The sequence below is a fragment of the Triticum dicoccoides genome, chromosome 5B (genome assembly GCF_002162155.2).
Source record: "Triticum dicoccoides isolate Atlit2015 ecotype Zavitan chromosome 5B, WEW_v2.0, whole genome shotgun sequence".
NCBI lineage: Eukaryota > Viridiplantae > Streptophyta > Magnoliopsida > Poales > Poaceae > Triticum > Triticum dicoccoides.
In genome coordinates, this window is record NC_041389.1 from 99,996,498 (window position 1) to 100,005,103 (window position 8,606).

Genomic DNA, 8,606 nt, shown 5'->3' on the forward strand with positions numbered 1-8,606 from the left:
TAGGGCGCAGCCCCCTATCTCTTGGGATCCCTGGTGGGCCTCCGGCGTCCATCTTCTGCTATATCATCACTTTTCCTCTGGAAAAAATCGCGGGCAAGCTTACGGGGCGAAACTCCGCTGCCACGAGGCGGAACCTTGGCGGAATCAATCTAGGGCTCTGGCGGAGCTGTTCTGCCGGGGACACTTCCCTCCGGGAGGGGGAAATCATCACCAACGATCCTCTCATCGAGAGGGGGTCAATCTCCATCAATATCTTCACCAGCACCATCTCCTCTCAAAACCCTAGTTCATCTCTTGTATCCAATCTTGTATCAAAACCACAAATTGGTACCTATGGGTTGCTAGTAGTGTTGATTACTCCTTGTAGTTGATGCTATTTGGTTTACTTGGTGGAAGATCATATGTTCAGATCCTTTATGCATATTATTACTCCTCTGATTATGAACATGAATATGCTTTGTGAGTAGTTACGTTTGTTCCTGAGGACATGGGTGAAGTCTTGCTATTGGTAGTCATGTGAATTTGTATTCGTTCGATATTTTGATGAGATGTATGTTGTCTTTCCTCTAGTGGTGTTATGTGAACATCGACTACATGACACTTCACCATTATTTGGGCCTAGAGGAAGGCATAGTGAAGTAATAAGTAGATGATGGGTTGCTAGAGTGACAGAAGCTTAAACCCTAGTTTATGCGTTGCTTCGTTAGGGGTTGATATGGACCCATATGTTTAATGCTGTGGTTAGGTTTACCTTAATACTCCTTTTTGTAGTTGTGGATGCTTGTAATAGGGGTTAATCATATGTGGGATGCTTGTCCAAGTTAGGACAGTACCCAAGTACCGGTCCACCCACATATCAATTTATCAAAGTACCGAACGCGAATCTTATGAACGTGATGAAACCTAGCTTGATGATAATTCCCAATGTGTCCTCGGGAGCTTCTTCTTCATTATTAGAATTTGTCCAGGCTTATCCTTTGCTACATAAAGTATTGGGCCACCTTGCTGCACTTTATTTGCTTGTTACTATTTATCTTATCACAAAACTATCTATCACCTACTATTTCAGTGCTTGTAGAGAAAACCTTACTGAAGACCACTTATCATTTCCTTCTGCTCCTTGTTGGGTTCGACACTCTTACTTATCGAAAGGACTATGATAGATCCCCTATACTTGTGGGTCATCAACGTACCACGGGCAAAGGCCAGAAGCACCCTTGCGATTCTATTCGATTGAGCCCTGGGTAGTCGATGCAGACGCGCAGCCCGCCAACCTCGCCTGGATGGGGAGCTACGCTGGGCAAGCGGCGGTTGCCGCGCATGACTCTCGATTCCTGCAACTCCTAAACGACCTTGGTGTTGAACTCCCGAGGGTTGGGCCCTCCTTGCCTTACGCCTTCCTGAGGGAAACGTGCCGCGAAGCACGCCTCCAAGTGGTGCCCGAGCACCTCCCTCGTGATCTTGGCAAAGTCAGTGGCTCCCCAGGAGAGAGCCCCTGAGCGTTGCCCGAGGAGGGCTCCAGGCGCGCCTTCCTATGCGACGGAGGGTGGCGCCCCTTGGATGGGCGCATGTCCGGATGCGGCGCCTCCGGAGGTTCCTGCCTCCTGAGGCCTTGAGCCAGGTGAAGTCTTCTTCTTCTTGGGGGTTGCTTCAGGAAGGTTTCCACTCTTGCTGTCTGGGTCCTCGATGGATGCGACCTAGAAGGCGCGCTCGAGAGAGCACACCGCATCCTTCTCTTCACAGGGGATCGTGGTGACTCCGTCACTTCCTGGCATCTTGAGGACGCGTAGCCATGGTGAGTCACTGCCATAAACTTGGCCAGAGCGGGATACCCGAGGATGGCATTGTATGGCAAGCGAATGTGGGCGACGTTGAAGTCAATGAGCTCGGTACGGTAGTTCTTGCGCTTCCCAAAGGTGACAGGGAGGCGGACCTGCCCTATCGGGACAATGGAACCATCAGTGACTCCTGAGAAAGGCTTGGTTGGTTGAAGCTGATCGTATGGGACTTGAAGATTGTTGAATGTCTCGACGGACAGGATGTTTAGCCCTGCTCCGTCGTCGATGAGGGTCCTGGTAACTTGCACGTTGCTGATGACTGGGGAACAGAGCATCGGGAGAACACCGGCTATTGCCGCGCACTTGAGCTGATCCACTGAGTTGAACGTGATGGCGCACGCAGACCACCCGAGAGGGCGCGTGGCCTCAAGCTTGGGCAGGACTGCATTCACTTCGCGAGAAAACTGCTTGAAGATGTGCTGAGAGGCTGGGGCCTGAGCGCCGCCCAAGATGCAAGCGATTGCGCACGGCTCCTGGAAGCCCCCAGCCCCCTCATCCTGATGATGGTCGTCATTCCTTCTTGGTGGTGGTGGCAGAGGAGGAAGCCCTGCGTTGCCTTGCGGGTGATCCTCACGAGGCTGGTCCCTCCAAGCCCCCTTGCGAGGCTGGTCCTGCCAGTGGTCCCTGCGAGGCCGGTCACGCCACCCTTGGCGAGGGTCTCGGTCGTCCCATCGTCCTCCACCTCTTCCTCCGCCACGGCCGTAGCCCCGATCATTGCGCTCGGGGCGGCGACCGACACGGCCTTCTCGCACGGCCCTAAGCTCTTGGCATTCGTTGGTGTTGTGGGTATGGAGATCGTGGTACACACAGTACCAGCTGCCCTTGGACGACTCCGGCTGATCCCTGTCGCGCTTTGTGTCTGGCTCTGCTGCGAGCACAGCTGCTCTCTTGCGTTTCACATCCTTGGCCTTGGCTTTCTTCTCTTCTAGATCTGCAGCCGGGAGCTCGAGAAGGGAAAGGCGTCCCTCCTCAGCCCTTGCGCACTTGGTTGCCAGGTTGAACAACTCCAGAGACGTACACAGATCTTCGTGGATTGCCAGTTCCTCCTTCATCTTGACATCGCGGACGCCATCAGAGAACGCCGAGATGATGGCCTCCTCGGTCACCCTGGGAATCTTGAGGCGAGCGTTGTTGAAGCGCTGGATGTACTTCTGCAAGGTCTCTCCGGGCTGCTGCTTGATGCAGCGCAGGTCACCCACGGCCGGCGGGCGGTCGCAAGTGCCCTGAAAATTGGCGATGAAGCGAGTGCGCATCTCGTCCCAGGAAGAGATCGTGCCAGGGGGCAGGTTCATGAGCCAGTGCGGGCACCGTCCTTGAGTGTCATGGGAAACCAGTTCGCCATGACCTTTTCGTCCCCGTTGGCGGCTTCGATGCCCAGATCGTAGAGCTGTAGGAACTCCGCGGGGTCGGCAGTGCCATTGTCGCGAGGAGGTAGGTCAGGTTTGAACTTGCCTGACCAGACGACACTGCGTAGCTCGGCGGTGAAGGCGCGGCAGCCTGAGGTGGCCACCGGAGCTATCTACTGATGTGGGGCTTGCTCTTGGAGGTTCCCGCACGCCGCTGCCTGGAGCAGCGCGGGGTCTTGACGTGCTGGCGCAGGGATGCGGTCATGGCGTGCCGGTGCCAGGAGCATGCGTGCACCTTCTTGGGGACGAGGGATTTCTTGGCAGCTCCTTTCTTGTCGTGCGGGTGCTGGACGTGGTGGATCTCATCCTGGGGCCGCGCGCCTTGGAATCAGGGCGCCTTCTTGTGGAGGAGGTGGCGGAGGCACCTCCTGATCTGCGCCACCTGCGCAGGACAGAGGGCGAGGCAGCGAGAGGGACGGCGCAGGGGAGCCCCCTGCGGCGCTGACGAGCTCGGTGATGCAAGCGAGCCACTCCTCGTAGAGGTCGTCAACGGGACGGTAGTGCAGGAGCTCACGCGCCAGGAGCAACGCGGCATGTGCGTCCGTGGGGGTGCGACGGGCGTGGGACGACGAAACAGCTGGAGTCAGCGATGGGGTGGCGGTGCGGCCTTCCCGCTGCACCGAAGGATGCAGCGACGAGGCCTGCTGCTCGTTCCCCGTCGGGCCGGTGGCGGCGTTGGAGGCAGGCGACGGGGAATGACGGGGACATCCGACGACGGGATCCGTCTGGGCGACGCGTGCGGCGAGAGCAGCCCGACGCTCAGTGCGAGCCCGGCGAGCGTCAGCCATGGACACGACGGGAGATCAAACACGGAACAGCGGAAGAAAGATTCCGGCACACCCCTACCCGGCGCGCCAAATGTCGGATGTTGGGCTCCAGTAGACCCTTAAGGTTCGAACTCTGGGGTGCGCGTGAAGATCTTCCCCCTATCAATCCACGTCCAATCGCCTCGCGAGAATCTAAGCTAAACGATGAACAGCACGGGGGGACACGAGATTTATACTGGTTCGGGCCACCGTTGTGGTGTAATACCCTACTCCAGTGTGTGGTATGGTGGATTGCCTCAGGGGCAGATGATGAACAGTACAAAGGATGAATAGCCTCGCGAGAGGTGTTCTTGAGCTGGTGCGATGAACTGCTTGGATGAGTTCGCTCGCCTCTCTCTCTGATGGGAACTCGATGATCTCTCCTCTACTGTGGTGGCTATCCCTATATATAGAGGCCCTGGTCCTCTTCCCAAATATTGAGCGGGAAGGGTGCCAACAACTTCCATTTTGAAGGGGAACATCTAGTACAAGCTATCCTGACTAAAGTTGGTCTTCGGCTGCCAAAGGCACTGGCGATGACGTCGTCTTGGGCTCCATGGTGACCTCCATCCTGCCGCTCTGCTGGTCTTGGACACTGCGCAGGCCGGCGCCCGCCTGGTCTCGATCGTCACGGCTTGCGTCATGAGCACCTCTCGAGGTACCCTGCCTTGATCTCTCCGCCTCCTCGCGAGCCTGCCTGGCGAGACCGTTCCTGAGGAAGTCTTGTGTCATCCGCCCCGCGAGGCTTGGCCCCTCGCGAGGGTCTTGAGTCTTGCGCTAATGAAGATGGCTCGTGCTGGGCCACCACTCGAGCCACGCCGCAGGCCGCAGGCAGGCAAGTCTGGGGACCCCCGTTCCCAGAACGCCGACACATTCCACATCAAAAATTCTGTTTTTATCATTTACCTACTCGAGGACGAGCAGGAATTAAGCTTGGGGATGCTTGATACGTCTCCAACGTATCTATAATTTTTGATTGTTCCATGCTATTATATTACCCCTTTTGGATGTTTATGGGCTTTATTTTACACATTTATATCATTTTTGGGACTAACCTACTAACCGGAGGCCCAGCCCGTATTGCTGTTTTTTTGCCTATTTCAGTATTTCGAAGAAAAGGAATATCAAGCGGAGTCCAAACGGAATGAAATCTTCGGAAGCGTGATTTTTGGGACGAACATGATCAAGAGGACTTGGAGTGCAAGCCAAGAAGTAGTCGAGGCGGCCACGAGGGTGTAGGGCGCGCCCACCCCTACACGGCGCGCCCCCTATCTCGTGGGCCCCTCAGGCGACCACCGACCTACTTCTTCCTCCTATATATACCCACGTACCCCGAAAACATCCAGGGAGCCAACCAAAAACAATTTCCACCACTATAACCTTCTGTATCCGCGAGATCTCGTCTTGGAGCCTTCGCCGGCGCTCCGCCGGAGGGGGAATCGATCATGGAGTGCTTCTACATCAACACCATAGCCCCTCCGATGAGTTGTGAGTAGTTTACCACAGACCTTCGGGTCCATAGTTATTAGCTAGATGGCTTCTTCTCTCTTTTTGGATCTCAATACCATGTTCTCCCCCTCTCTTGTGGAGGTCTATTCGATGTAACTCTTTTTGCGGTGTGTTTGTCGAGATCCGATGAATTGTGGGTTTATGATCAAGTTTTATCTATGAGAAATATTTGAATCTCCTCTGAATTCTTTTATGTATGATTGAGTTATCTTTGCAAGTCTCTTTGAATTATCAGTTTGGTTTGGCCTACTAGATTGATCTTTCTTGCCATGGGAGAAGTGCTTAGCTTTGGGTTCAATCTTGCGGTGTCCTTACCCAGTGACAATAGGGTTGCAAGGCACGTATTGTATTGTTGCCATCGAGGATAAAAAGATGGGGTTTATATCATATTGCATGAGTTTATCCCTCTACATCATGTCATCTTTCTTAATGCGTTACTCTGTTCTTATGAACTTAATACTCTAGATGCATGCTGGATAGCGGTCGATGTGTGGAGTAATAGTAGTAGATGCAGGCAGGAGTTGGTCTACTTGTTGCGGACGTGATGCCTATATACATGATCATGCCTAGATAATCTCATAATTATTCGCTTTTCTATCAATTGCTCGACAGTAATTTGTTCACCCACCATAATACTTATGCTATCTTGAGAGAAGCCACTAGTGAAACCTTGTTGGGGAACGTAGCAGAAATTCAAAATTTTCTACGCATCACCAAGATCAATCTATGGAGTAACTAGCAACAAGAGAGAGGGGAGTGCATCTTCATACCCTTGAAGATCGCGATGCGGAAGCGTTGCAAGAACGCGGTCGGTGGAGTTTTTCACTAAGCGATTCAGATCGCGGCCGAATCCGATCTAAGCACCGAACAACGGTGCCTCCGCGTTCATCACACGTACAGCCCGGGGACGTCTCCTCCTTCTTGATCCAGCAAGGGGAGAGGAGAACTTGAGGGAGAGCTCCGGCAGCACGACGGCGTGGTGGTGGAGCTTGCAGTTCTCCGGCAGAGCTTCGCCAAGCACTACGGAGGAGGAGGAGGTGTTGGGGAGGGAGAGGGCTGCGCCAGGGGAAGGGTGAAGCTCCCATGCGCCTCCCCACTATATATAGGGGTGGAGGGGGCTGGTTTCTTGCCCTCCAAGTCCATTGGGGCATTGGCAAAGGTGGGAGGAAAGAAATCCCATCATTTCCTTCCCCACTGATTGTTATCCCCCTTTTTTAGGGATCTTGATCTTATCCCTTCGGGATATGATCTTATTCCTTCTAAGGGGGGATTTTGGTGCGCCTTGACCAGGGGTGTGGGGCCTTGCCCCCACTACCCACGTTCATGTGGGTCCCCCCATGCAGGTGGGCCCCAATCCGGAACCTTCTAGAACCATCCCGGTACAATACCGAAAAATCCCGAACATTTTCCTGTGGCCAAAATAGGACTTCCCATATATAAATCTTTACCTCCGAACCATTTCGGAACTCTTCGTGACGTCTGGGATCTCATCCGGGACTCCGAACAACATTCGATAACTGCACACTAATTCCCATAACAACTCTAGCGTCACCGAACCTTAAGTGTGTAGACCCTACGGGTTCGGGAATCATGCAGACATGACCGAGACAGCTCTCTGGCCAATAACCAACAGCGGGATCTGGATACCCATGTTGGCTCCCACATGTTCCACGATGATCTCATCGGATGAACCACGATGTCAAGGATTCAAGCAATCCCGTATGCAATTCCCTTTGTCTAGCGGTATAGTACTTGCCCGAGATTCGATCGTCGGTATCCCGATACCTTGTTCAATCTCGTTACCGGAAAGTCTCTTTACTCGTTCCGTAACACATCATCCCGTGATCAACCCCTTGGTCACATTGTGCACATTATGATGATGTCCTACCGAGTGGGCCCAGAGATACCTGTCCGTCACACGGAGTGACAAATCCTAGTCTCGATTCGTGCCAACCCAACAGACACTTTCGGAGATACCCGTAGTGCACCTTTATAGCCACCCAGTTACGTTGTGACGTTTGGTACACCCAAAGCATTCCTACGGTATCCGGGAGTTGCACAATCTCATGGTCTAAGGAAATTATACTTGACATTAGAAAAGCTTTAGCATACGAACTACACGATCTTTGTGCTAGGCTTAGGATTGGGTCTTGTCCATCACATCATTCTCCTAATGATGTGATCCCGTTATCAACGACATCCAATGTCCATGGTCAGGAAACCGTAACCATCTATTGATCAACGAGCTAGTCAACTAGAGGCTTACTAGGGACATGGTGTTGTCTATGTATCCACACATGTATCTGAGTTTCCTATCAATACAATTATAGCATGGATAATAAACGATTATCATGAACAAGGAAATATAGTAATAATAACTAATTTATTATTGCCTCTAGGGCATATTTCCAACAGTCTCCCACTTGCACTAGAGTCAATAATCTAGTTCACATCACCATGTGATTAACACTCATAGGTCACATCGCCATGTGACCAACATCCAAAGAGTTTACTAGTGTCTAAACTAGTTCACATCATCATGTGACTAAGACTCAATGAGTTCTGGGGTTTGATCATGTTTTGCTTGTGAGAGAGGTTTTAGTCAGCGGGTCTGTAACATTCAGATTCGTATGTACTTCGCAAATCTCTAGGTCATATTGTAAATGTTGCTTCCACGCTCCACTTGGAGCTATTCCAAATGGTTGCTCCACTATACGTATCCGTTTTGCTACTCAGAGTCATTCGGATAGGTGTTAAAGCTTGCATCGACGTAACCCTTTACGCCGAACTCTTTATCACCTCCATAATTGAGAAACATGTCCTTATTACTCCAAGGACAATTTTGACCGCTATCTGGTGATCCACTCCTTGATCACCTTTGTACCGTCTTGCCAGACATGTGTCAAGGCACGGTACATAGCATAGCATACTATGGAGCCTACGTCTAAGCATAGGGGACGACCTTCGTCCTTTCTCTCTATTCTGCATGGTCGAGCTTTAAGTCTTAACTTCATACCTTACAACTCAGGCAAGAACTCCTTCTTTGA